Source organism: Pygoscelis adeliae, unplaced genomic scaffold (assembly GCF_000699105.1).
Source record: "Pygoscelis adeliae isolate BGI_AS28 unplaced genomic scaffold, ASM69910v1 Scaffold27, whole genome shotgun sequence".
Lineage (NCBI taxonomy): Eukaryota > Metazoa > Chordata > Aves > Sphenisciformes > Spheniscidae > Pygoscelis > Pygoscelis adeliae.
The window spans coordinates 9207642-9220073 of NW_008825410.1; the positions used below are offsets into that span (position 1 = coordinate 9207642).

The 12432-nt window shown below is 40.6% G+C and overlaps 1 protein-coding gene across 1 annotated transcript in view; it reads left to right on the forward strand.

Moving 5' to 3' along the window:
* The window catches only part of KIAA1217 (KIAA1217 ortholog), a 190734-nt gene that overhangs the window by 15852 nt on the left and 162450 nt on the right, over window positions 1–12432 (forward strand). The gene's annotated exons all lie outside the window — the stretch shown is intronic.

Genomic DNA, 12432 nt, shown 5'->3' on the forward strand with positions numbered 1-12432 from the left:
AGAGTACAGTTGGCTCAAACCCTTAGCAGGTTGTCTGACCGGAGTGCTCTTCCTCTGATATCGGACGCAAGCATTTAGTTTCTGGCTCATGTGTACTTCCCTTTTATTTTATTTTTACCGAGTGTTTTCCGTACCGGACGCTGTGGCAGGCGCCTTCCCGCGTGGGCAGGTCCTGCAGGCACCTGCTGCTGCTCCCCGGCACGCCAGGCTCTCACAGCTCCCTCACACCCGGCAGCTGACGGGCACTGCTGCGAAGGCCGGGCTCCCGGCCACAGCTTTCTAATCCGGAGCTGAACAACTGGGTTAATCCCATACCGAGCCTGGGACCCTACTGCAAGTAGGAGTCAGGTTTCTTCCCGAGGCCGATGAATAGTTTTCAGTAATGCAGGACGATTGAGGAGGTTGCGTATGACACTTGGTTGTTGCTGTAGCTTAATGACACAAAAGATTTCACCATAGCATTAAGCATTTGTATTACTTGGATCGTGCTTTTTGCATGTGTCTTTTTACTGTGCATGTTTTACCTTCTTTTTTCATTGCGAAATTGTGACCTCCTGGTCTCGGGTATTAATCCTGTCACAAAAGGGTAGTTCTAGCCCATGTGCAAATGTGTATTTGTTCAATCCCCACCCGTATGCAAGCATGCAACCATGAGAAACCAGTATTTTTTATATATGAGTCATTCATACACCCGGATATGCAACAAAATTTCACATCAGATGAGACTCTGCTGCATATGCACACCTATAGAGAATCCCCACCAGGAGGAAGAGGGACTCGTGCTGTTCCTGGTACTGTCGCTCCATGCTGGCGGCAGTCTGCTACCGAGTGGATGGATTTTGAGGAGGAGGTAACCGGTCATGCTCCTGTGGCACAACCAAGAAGAAAAAGGAGCCTCTCAGCTCTTTGCTGCTCCTCTGGTGCCTCTTCTGCCAGCCAGGTACAGCTCTGATGAAGAGCCAGGGCTTTCCTCTGTGGGGCTTGTGTAAGAGTTAATGGAAGCTTTTGGATAGTTCTTTTTTTTTTTCAAAAGACTGCTCCCTGTAAGAAGGGACGTCCTCAAGTGTTCGTTGTTGTTATCCTATTGTCCATGTGTGTTTCTAAGTTGATTTTGAAAGGCACAAAAAACTTCAGGTTACTGGAGTAGTTATCAGGTGTTTTTGAGAGTGAGACTGACAGTCTACAGAAGAAAGGCTTCCCTTGAACCGTGTTAAAATACAATTTGATTTAATCTCATGGTTTCAAAATTTGTCATACGCTGTCCAAAAACCAAGATTCTTTCTCCTCTAATTATAGAGAGTGTTTATATGTAAGGTTTAATCTATTTATTGGAAGTCTTCCAGGACTCTGGAGTAACTGCTACTTTGTGGGCCTCTTCTGAACTGAAGGGGTTAGAAAACAGTAGACTTCTACTCCAAAGATACTTGGCCAGCGAGGATGAGTGAGCTACTTTTTTTCCCATGTCTTCTCTTGCTTCTGCTGTAATATTTTGGGTTTGAGATATCTTTTTTCCTCATGCTGTGACAGCAGGTATTGCTTTGTTTTGAAGGAACTGTGAACTCACAAGTTCAGTCTTGTTTCTGCATGACTTAACCCTGTCTCGAGAGCAGTTCCACTTATATTATGTTAGACAGATTTCTTTGTGACTGTGTTATACAGGCAAAGCCAGCTTGGAATTTAGGGAAACTTTTAATAGTTTATAAAAGGAGAACTGAGGAAATAAAAAAAAAAAGTTCAAAGTACTCATACAGGTACTTGTGAGATGCTTCTCATGTTGGGTTGGGTTTTTTTTAATGTACTTTTGTGGGTTTCTCACAATACCTATTAGCAATGTATTACTAGAGAGAGAAGGGGTTGGGCTTTTTGTGATATATCACAGCTATGTGATTTTAGTTGTAGAAACTGGGGCAAATAATTTTGACTTGATACCAAAAAGATTTTCTATTTAAGGTGATCACTCTCTTTGAAGACTGTTTTTCCTAAGGAGACATATAACCTTTTAGATTAGATTTACTTGCGGTGTAGCATTTTAAACACACCAGACTAAAACTAATGCGGAATAAAACCTACAGATGTATTGAGTCGCCTGGCAAAACAAGAGCAGCTTAGATAACCATTCAGTAGCTTATTGTGGTAAGATAAACATGGAATTCTAGGTATTTTGTACAATAAAAGAACTTACGTGTTCTTTTGATCTGTGCTTTCTGCTGCCGCTTGTCAGACTTCCCTGGATAGTGCCAAAATGTCTATGCTTTTGTCATTGTGTCTTTTTTTCTTTTTTTTTTATTTTAGGATCACACTGTTAGATTCTGAGAGCAGAATAGCTTTTCTAACTTCTAATTTCCTCTGAAAAAAGCAGTCAGCCAAAAGTTATCAAGCCTTTCAAGTGAGGTTTGTCTAGCCACTGCTGCTTTGTTTTTGGCTTATCTTCCCTGTGGTTTGAAAACTTGCTTGAATGTCTAGGTTCTGTGAGCTTTCAGAGGTCTTTTAAAATGCAGTCATCATTTCAAAATGTTCACTCTGCCTTCAAATAGTTTCAGTGGAGATGAGGGTGATGAACTAGTTTTACTTACCTCAGTATATGGCAAGGACCTATGTTTGGAAACAAGCTTACATATCGTTTTACTGCTCATTTAACTAAAGCAGCCAGCCTGATTCCATGCTGATATCTCTGCCAACCCACAAAATCACCTGCATTTGTTCACCCAAATTCAGCAAAGTAGCTGAGTCTGGCGGTGTCCTGTTGCAACAGGCAGATTTAAGTTATTTTATCTGAAATGTAAGAGAGGAGGAAAGTTGAATAAGAGTTATGTGGGGAAGAAAAGCCTTGATTAGCCATGGAAAACGTTTTTGCTTTTAAATCAGAGGCTGATAGTTTAGGAGCCTTTTCTGATTGCAGGTGTGGTAGCAGCACACCTTGAGTCAGTTCTAGGTGTGTTGGGTATTGCACTTAAGAGCAGAACCATTAAAATCCTTTTGAAACCTAATGACTGGCACAAACTGCCGGGTTACCAGTGTGTTGTGATATCATGCTCAACAAAAACACATAGTTTGTTTTTTACATGACTAGACTGTCTTGATTTACAAATAAAGGGAGAATTTCTAATTTTCTTGTTAGTAACTGAGACAGGTAAGCAGTCATAACCAGTCAAATAGCTTTGCTATTTGATCATTTGAAATTTCAGGCACCAAGAAGCATTGCAAAGAACAAATCTGCCCAGCCCCACACAGCGCATGTGATATCTCTTATCTCTCCTGTCACTTTGTTGTCATCTAAGAGGAGGATCAGCCAGTTGTTTCTCATCTAAGCCCCTGCTTCAGACACACATTAGGCATGATGCTCAAATATCCCCCATGGAAGCGAAGTTGGTTGTCAGCAGTGTAATAAAGGCACCCTTTTTCCCCACTGCCTTTCTTAAAAGCTCCATGTAAATATGTGACAAGGCAGATGGTGTGTAATAACCAAGGTCTTCCTATTGGAAGGTCTCAATAAGTAGGAATATGCAAACATCAAGCTGGCTTCACCATCCCAGGTGGATGTTTGGGTTAACTGTTGTTGACTGTAGATGATTTCAAAAGCATCTGATTAAATTGTTAATACAAGTGCTGTTTTTCAGCAGTATTTTTTGACTGATAATATGATTGCAATTTGCTTCTGTGAGTCCGAAGTGCACTGATCAAAAGAAAAGTGATGCTGACATCTGGAGACATTGTGGGAGTTGTACTTCTTTTTCTCAGTCTAATCCAAAAAGACACAATCGAAACAAGTTAATAATTCATCATACTGGAAAATTTCTTAAATAAATACTGTACTACGAGCTGTGTTTGACTTGAAGGAGAGCAGCTACTATACCTTCACTTAAAAGAGATATTCCTTCTTATCAGTAGAGCTATTTCTTTCCTGCCAGATTGTGCTGGTCAGAAAGGATAAGGGATAAGATCACAGGCCATGTAACAGGGCCTTTCCCCCCTTTTTCATAATTAGCAGTCTGAGAGTCAACAAGACAAAACCTGCATTTGTTTCTCTGACACATTGCTGTGCTACTTCACATGAAAGCAGTGCAGTCTTAATCTAAGCAGTTTTATACGATTTGAATTAATCGAACCATTAAGAACAAGCTCATTGTTTAAAGATTTGCAGACACTGTTTTACAGGCCAAGAAACTTCTGAGTTTTGTTCAACCACAGTATTGGATAAACAAAATGAAAGCAAACCATGATGCAGTTGTTTTGCTTTGTCTTTCTTTTGCAGGGTATTTGTTTGTCTTCCCTCCTGCATTACAGGCTGCTGCAAATCATTTGTAGAGTGCAGTGACCTTTACAGAAAGACTAGTAGTAGCAAGTACTTAGGGATCACTGTCTTGATAGCTGGAGAGAGAAGATTATTGTAGCATCCAGGAAATTATCTAAAGGGTGAAATATCAAAAAGATACAGATTACTCCCAACCTTAACCCCTTGTAGAGGAGCCAGAGGTGTATTAGTCTCCAGCATGGCTGGACTGTTGGAACAGGTCATCTGGCATGGTTTTAGTCCTGGGAAATAGCTGGTCAGTGATACCAGCATAGTTTCTACTCCCCCTCCTGGAAAACTGAAATCAAGAATGTGATTTACCTGCAGGCACAAGCAGGGGAAGGCCATCATCTGGATGTTTCCCAAAGGAGGTTTTAAGGAGAATGATCAGAGTGCCTCAAGACTTGCTGCCCCTTGGGACTAGCAGAGGGAGAAGTAGGTGACATTTAACATTTGAAGAAATCCGTGGATTGCTCCAAACGTCGGTAATAAAGTGCTCTCTTTCTGGTTTGCCAGCTTGAGTGTAACAAAACTTTGAGTTTGGTTGCTCAACCTTATTTTATATTTTTTGTAAATTTGTGGTGAAATGAGTTCATTTGGGAGGAGGTAAATATAGCTAGAAGTTAAAATTTTCCATATAGAAGAATGTTAAATGTGGTCACCTCTTGAAACAGTTGTTGGGAATATGTTAAAAGGTAGCTTTTATAGAAATGTAGCTTTTTACTGGGATCTGGACTTCGGTGAAGAAATTCACTCTGCTTAGACTGCCAAACAATTGCATTGCCATCTTTTGCCATAGGAGTTTGACATACTGTCCTGTCAGGTACACAGTATCTTGTTACAAAATCACAGTGTATCCCAACCTCAGAGAGCATATTTTAATACGAGATTATCTTTTGTTTCCTGAATACTTCATCATTAAAATACACGAAAAAGGTTGGCAAGCAATTCTTTAAAGATGTGAAGAGAGACAAGTGTTAGAATGGTAATTTTACAAAGAAAGTTACAAATAAAACAGGCAAGGAAATATTTTAGTCAGGTGTATAAACATATCCTTTGGGCTGAAAGATAAAGCCAGAGGTAATGAACTGTCAGACCCAAGTAGCCATCTTAGGAAACGTGTGCACATGTTTGTGCGCAGACAAGCGTGTGCACCACACACAGTTCCTGTGCAGCCGAATCTGCTGCTGGTGGTGGAGGAGGATGCAGCTGCCTGCAGAGTCACTTTTTGGTGGTAAGGAGTAGAGCCAATTAATGATTAGGAGCATGGTGTAAATACATGATGTATCTAAGATAAGTGTTTCAATATACTGCAATACTACATGGATCAAACTTTTCACATGTAAAAGCTTAAAACAAGATACCGAGTTGGTATTAAGAAAACTAGCAGTGGCATTACAAACCTACAAGACCAAATGATTTTGTAAACTTTTGCCTTAGCTTTTGAAAACTTTAATGGAGAATGAATTAACTGCTGCCATGGTTTAACCCCAGCCGGCAGCTAAGCACCACCCAGCCGCTCGCTCACTCCCCCCTGGGGGATGGGGGAGAGAATTAGAAGAGTAAAAGTGAGAAAACTCGTGGGTTGAGGTAAAGACAGTTTAATAAGTAAAGCAAAAGCCGCGCAAGCAAGCAAAGCAAAACCAGGAATTCATTCACTGCTTCCCATGGGCAGGCCGGTGTTCAGCCATCTCCAGGAAAGCAGGGCTCCATCATGCCTAACGGTGACTTGGGAAGACAAACACCATCACTCCGAACGTCCCCCCCTTCCTTCTTCTTCCCCCAGCTTTCTATGCTGAACATGACGTCATATGGTGTGGAATATCCCTTTGATCAGTTGGGGTCAACTGTCCCGGCTGTGTCCCCTCCTAACTTCTTGGGCACCCCCAGCCTACTCGCTGCTGGGGTGGTGTGAGAAGCAGAAGAGGCCTTGACTCTGTGTAAGCACTGCTCAGCAGTAGCTAAAACATCTCTGTATTGTCAACACTGTTTCCAGCACAAATCCAAAACACAGCCCCATACAAGCTACTATGAAGAAAATTAACTCTATCCCAGCCAAAACTAGCACAACTCCATCTGAGTAAGCGTGATCATGTGTCATAGCAAAGCCTAAGTTGGAAAGGACCTCTGGACACCATCTGAACTGCTGTAGAAAGCAGAGACTTAGGTTAGGTTATCCATACCCTGTCAAGCTGAGTCTTGAATATTCCCAGTGAGGGAGATTCCACCACTCCTCTGTGCAATGTGTTGCAGTTTTTTATTGTTGTCATGGTGAAGTTTGTTTTTTTTCTTATAGCCAAATGGAATTTCCAGAAACGGGGTAAGCTGTACCCTGGAAGACGGTAAGTCTGGAAGGGATGTAAGGATCTTTTGAACTGCAAGTTCACAAGAGTTCCTAGTGTGACACTGTCGTAAAAGGAGAAGGAGTTATTTTCCAGGAAGACAGTGATTAGGACTCAAGAATAGCCTTACCTCTGGATGCGCACTGTGACAAGAATGCATGCTGTAGTTTCAGGCTCAGTAATGTTGAAGGGATGTTGAACCATGGGAGTGTTGGAGAAGAAAGTCACCCAAAATGGTTTGAAATCTGATGAAACTATTTGTCTCTGAGAACCATGATTTTTTTTATCTGTTGACCCTATCAAAATAGAGAGCCTCCTTGATTAAGAAATGTAAGTCTCTTGAAGCAGGAGAAAACATACTGGTTTTATATTGGCTCTTTAGAACAGCAATGAAAATCATAACACAAACTAAAGGTTATAGCTGGAGAGTTGGGCAGATTTAAATCAGGAGTAATGCAAAACATTTTTCACAGTAGAAATGATTCATTATTCTGCCAAATTATCAAGGGAAGCAAGAGGTTCTTCATCTCTGAATCTTTGAACTGTGACAGGTTGCTTTTCTAGCTGATATGCTTTAGTCAAACAAAAGTTACTGATGAATAGGGCTAACTGTCAGAGATTTATTGACTCCTCCTTGGCCTTGGTTATGCAACTGAGGCTCTTGGCTATTCATGCAATTTTAATGTTTCAAGGACTGTTCATAAGGAACTGAGTTTGACCCAGCTGCTTTTGAATATAGCACTGTAACAAGAATGGGCTATTTCAGAAATAAAAAATTGCTTCAGTATTTAGAAATTTAGGCTACTTGAAAATTTAAGATACAAATAAGAGTTGTCAGTGAAACATTAGAAGAAAAAGAATCAGAGTGAATAGAATTAGGGTGGAGTTAGGGTAAATAGAATTTACCATTTATAATTAGAATAATAATATATATTTTCTTGGTATCCCAGTCAGGGTACCAATATATAGCTATCATAAACAAGCACAAGAAAGGCCTGAGTGATCACTGCCTCAAAAATTTCCCAGACTTAAGATGCCCTTAATTCAGAGGAATTTTCTACTTTGGCCAAAACTTTTAATTTCTCCTCAGCTATTCCTTGGGAAAGTTCTTGCTTACATCAGTAAAAGTTTTGGCAACGTTAGAGATCTCAGGATTGGTCCACCCTGAAATTGTTACTTTCTAAGGTACCACCAAAGTCCCCCATTGTTTCATGTACTGTCGCTTGCAAGTAATGGATCTGATTGTAATGAATTTTTCTGAACATGGACAAAACTGCAATACACCTTAAAGCAATCAAGAGATAACCCGCAACCGAATTATTTTGGGGCATGGTGGGATAAGGAAGAGGCAAAAAAAACCCTTCAGTGGAGCAATGTTCAACAATGCATAGAAGTCTACCTGAAAATGGGACATTGCACCATGTTGACAGTTCTTTGCTGACACAGCAGAATGAGAAATGGGAGCCTGTCTGGAGGAAGAAGGTGACAGAAATCAGAATGAGTTTTCTGACGGAGAATGAGAACGAAGTGGCATAATCTGAGAATGAGGAACTTCTGTTAGGACTCAGGCCAGAAACAAGAAAAGGGCAAATGCTATGTTTGCTAAAGTAATATGGGAAATCTCTAAGCAGAAAATAATTCTTGATATGCTCTTACAATCATAGCAGTATGTAAAAAAAGGAAGGGAAGCAATGTATTGCATATGTAGTGTTATAGGCTTGAGGCATAGCATGGATCTTGCTGAAAGACATACACAATTTTAGAAGGGGTTAAGTAAACTCCTGCTGTGCTGCAGAGCTGATTGCAGCAGCAGAGCATTGTGAACCCAGTGACTGAGGCGAGTGCTGCACAAAGCTGCTGGTGCTGAGGAGCTTAATTCTGCTAGCTGGGAAGGATGCCCTGAATGATGTATGGGAGGTCTGTATGTCTGAGCCTGGGGAAATTAGGCTTTGATTTGGTTTTGTGTAGCCCAGCTGGAGGTAGGTGTGGTGATCTTCACTCCACTGTATGGATAGTTTGGGCTTTGGACTAATGGTTCCAGAGACCATCTGAACAGTATCTGCTTTAAAATACATTTACATGTGAATATGTAATTTTCTTGTAAATCTTTCTTTATTGAAACCATCAGCAAAAATTAAAGTTTTTGTGATTTGTAATTTCCTATCAAGTGAGGGATAAATTGGTAGTATTGTCAGTTGTGAAGCTGCTATCCAGCTCTGCTTTCTTTCTGTAATGTCTGTTCTTCCTTCTTTCTTCTTGGATCTTGCTTCTGTTTTGAGCAAAACCAAATTTGTAATAAAAGCTGATAATAGCCGAAGTTTAAAAACAAAAAAAGTTGTCTCTATCCAGTTTACACTTTGTATAGTCTAGACAGTCTGCATTCATAAATATCCCATTATTGCATTAAACCGTAGCAAGCTTGGCGGTAATAAGCAGAAGAACTAAATTTTGTCCATGCCCTAGTGGTGGACCTTCCAAGTTTGTGTGGGTGCCCCCACAGAGGTTTGCAATCTGACTGTCGGCTGCATTGGCTCTGCAAAATAAGCAGAGAAGTTCATCTCCAGGCTCTTTTGCTGGTGTTTAAATGCAGAGGAGATGAATTTTTAAAAAAGAAATGCGGTTATCAAGAATTAGAAAGACATTTTCCTGTTTTTTTCCTGAAATTTTAGCCTGAATGAATCAATTCAATTAAGAATAAAAATCAATCTCAACTTTGTCCCAGCCTCAGCGTGTACCTTTTTTTAACTTTAATATGCTTGCTTTCTTTTTCTTTTTTTTTTTTTTTAAAAAGGTTTTTGTTTTAATGGTACTTCCTGGTTTCAGAAGCAGAATTTCTGAAATGCTGTGAAGGAATTTTCTTCTCAGCCAAAGACAGGAATAATGGAATGCTTTGAAAGTGTATCTTTTCATGAGGATATGCTACTTTAATACATAGACTGTGCAAATTTGGGTCAGTTTCAGGTGAAAAATCCACCACATTTAAAAAGATGAGTCAAGAACTAAGGCTGTGAACACGGGAGTTCATTCACTAACATGGTAAATACTTTGTTACAAGTCTTTTCAAAGAGTCTTTTCTGCTAAGTCTTTCCTGCTACCAAAATGTCATTCCTTAGGCTCCCATAAAAAGAAGCACCTTTGAATGGAGGTTTTCTGAAGGATAAAAGTTATTTTCTGTTTTCCAGATAATTGTGATCTAAAATGTTTCTTCGTACCGAGAGTATGTCAAATTCCCTGTAACGTCCATTTCAACCAGTAGTTCCTCCCTTTTAAAAAGGATGAATGTTTTGTTATATAAAACAGAAGTCTAATATATATGTCAGTTTTTATTAGAAGTGTTTTGATTATTCATCTGACATGAAACAAATAATTTAAAGGAAAACAAAGTGTCCAGAGAAAGTGCTAATGACTCAAGTGTACAGTTGTTTTTTATTAGAGTTCTTGGTGGGGCTGAATTTTAGTTGGCACAGGCTTTTTGTGCTTTGCTAACAACTACAGCACACCTGTAGGGTGTGGGTGATGGAGTCAACCAATTAATTCCTCCAAAGAAAACCCCCAACACCAAAATGCCACCCTGCCATGTGTTACGGAGTCCTGGGTTTCTCTGTCTGTAGTCTTCCTGACTTTGGGCCTTGTTCTCTGTGAAGTCTCCAGGCTGTGTGCAGAGCTTTGCAACTGATGAGAAATGCACTTCCGATGTTTTATACTGCTCAACCTGGGTCATCATCATTTCTGCCTACAAAGTGATGCATCCCATTCTCAGGCTGTGGCTTGCTAGTGCAGTATAAATACTGTGAATAACACTAAGGTTATGGAAGACCTTTAAAATTACATGTTAACCAGCATGAGACAGAGCAACTGAGGTTGTAAAGCTTCTTGAAAAGCACGCTGGAGTGCGAAATTGTTTTTTCCCTCCGTCCCCTTGACTCTGTTGCTGTTACAGACCCAGCACAATCTCACCAACCATCCTCTCCACAAATACCCACCCTACGCTTTGTTCCACCACTTGGTGAAGCCTCGACTTCATCATCTCTGGAGGCTTCTGACCATTTCTCCATGGTCTGAAGGGATCAACGTTGAGTGTGGTGCACCCTTTCTTTCCAGGACCTCTGCTTGGCTTGCATGGCTCTATCCTGCCATGGAGCACCGAAGTGAGGCCAACACTTTTTGCTACCAAGTTTTTCTCTGGAATGCAAGCACACTGTATATTTGAATTAACACTATCTTATTTCTGCATAGGAATGGTACTTTTAAGCTATTTCCTTCATAAAATTTCAAAGGATTGCTGCCTCCCCTTGCTGTGGCGAGGCTGGAGAGCCTGGGGAGGGGACGGATGGCTGTGAGAACATGGATGAGCCTGGTGAAATGGTGGGGGCAGCCCGTGGATCTGTGCCATCAGCTGAGTGCAGCTGGGCAGCAGTGACCTTCAGCATCCCTCGGCTGGCCCATGCCGGCAGCCAGGGTCAGTGGTATCACTGCATGACCTTTCCCAGGGGAAAGCTTTCTCCCACGGCATTTTTGTGGAAGTCTCTTGTATTCAGGCTTGGAGAGGAATTTTGCCCTCTGTTTATGCTAAGGGAGCATATTTATGGTTGCTGCCGTTGAAGCATTTTGCACAGCATAATATTATTTGGATAATAAGACGCTAAGATGAGGACATCAGAGCTCATACCACTTTTAAAGTTCATGTAATTCTTTTAAATACTGAAAACGTTACTTGAAGGAATGTCTGTGTGCCGTTGTGTTGCAAGAGTAAAACAATAGCACATTTTACTTGAGACCTTGAAAATATTTTCCTCTTTCTAATAAGACTGAAATAACTTTCCAGCCACTTGCCTGGAAAGTTGGCAAGAGGCTGAAGAACAGTTACAGAGTTTTGCTGTTTAAGTTAACTTATGTGACCGTGTTTGTACCTGGATGGAGAGACATTTATTTACTCAACTGTGCAGAAGGAAATCTCAACTGTGGGAAGCAAATCTTAGAATGTGTTTACTTTTAATTGTTTTCTTCACTGAAAGTTGAGGAAACTCATAGTCCTGAATTAAAATGAACATCAAAATGTCACTCAATATATCTTAAAAAAAAAAAAAGCCAAGATATATTCCACCACACCTACAACTGGTGGAGAATTTTACAGAGATCTGTATTATAATATGTGGTGTTTGTTTATAATGAAGGCAGCCATGGTTTTAGAAAAAAAAAGCCAAATACTAAAATCCATTTTCTGCCTTGGTTTGCAGTCCGTGCATATCCAAAAGTTAGGGCTTTAAGTCATATGAATCACAGATAATTTGGCATTGTCACACAAAGATTTTAATAGCATTTTTATGTTCCTTAGAAGTGGTGACCAGCTTTATATTCAGTTTTAAATATGTAGGAACAGTAGCATCTATTACAGATACTGTTTTAAGCTTTGTGAAGTTCAGCTGATGGGCCATGGCATGGAGGCTTTCTCTGCAAAATAAAAGGAAAAATAGAACAAAATCTCATCCAGTTAGTACTGAGCCAAAGGTGGATATTCAGGACTGTGAGCACAATGGGGATGCATTTGGATAGGAAGAAGGTTGTCCACAGGCCGGCTTCAAACACTTCTTGTCCCCAGGAAAGAGAAGTTTTGTCTTAGCTCTTCATCCAAGATCAATAGGTAACTCTTGAAAGTGTGTACAGTGATGTTTGTGCAGTGAGGCTTAAGGGCACTGTCCAAGCAGCCTTCCCAACACACCCACATGAGCGAAGCATCGCAGGTGGGATTTTGAGTCATTCCTCTGATGGTGGAGATAAGCCATAAGCTCTGACTAGACA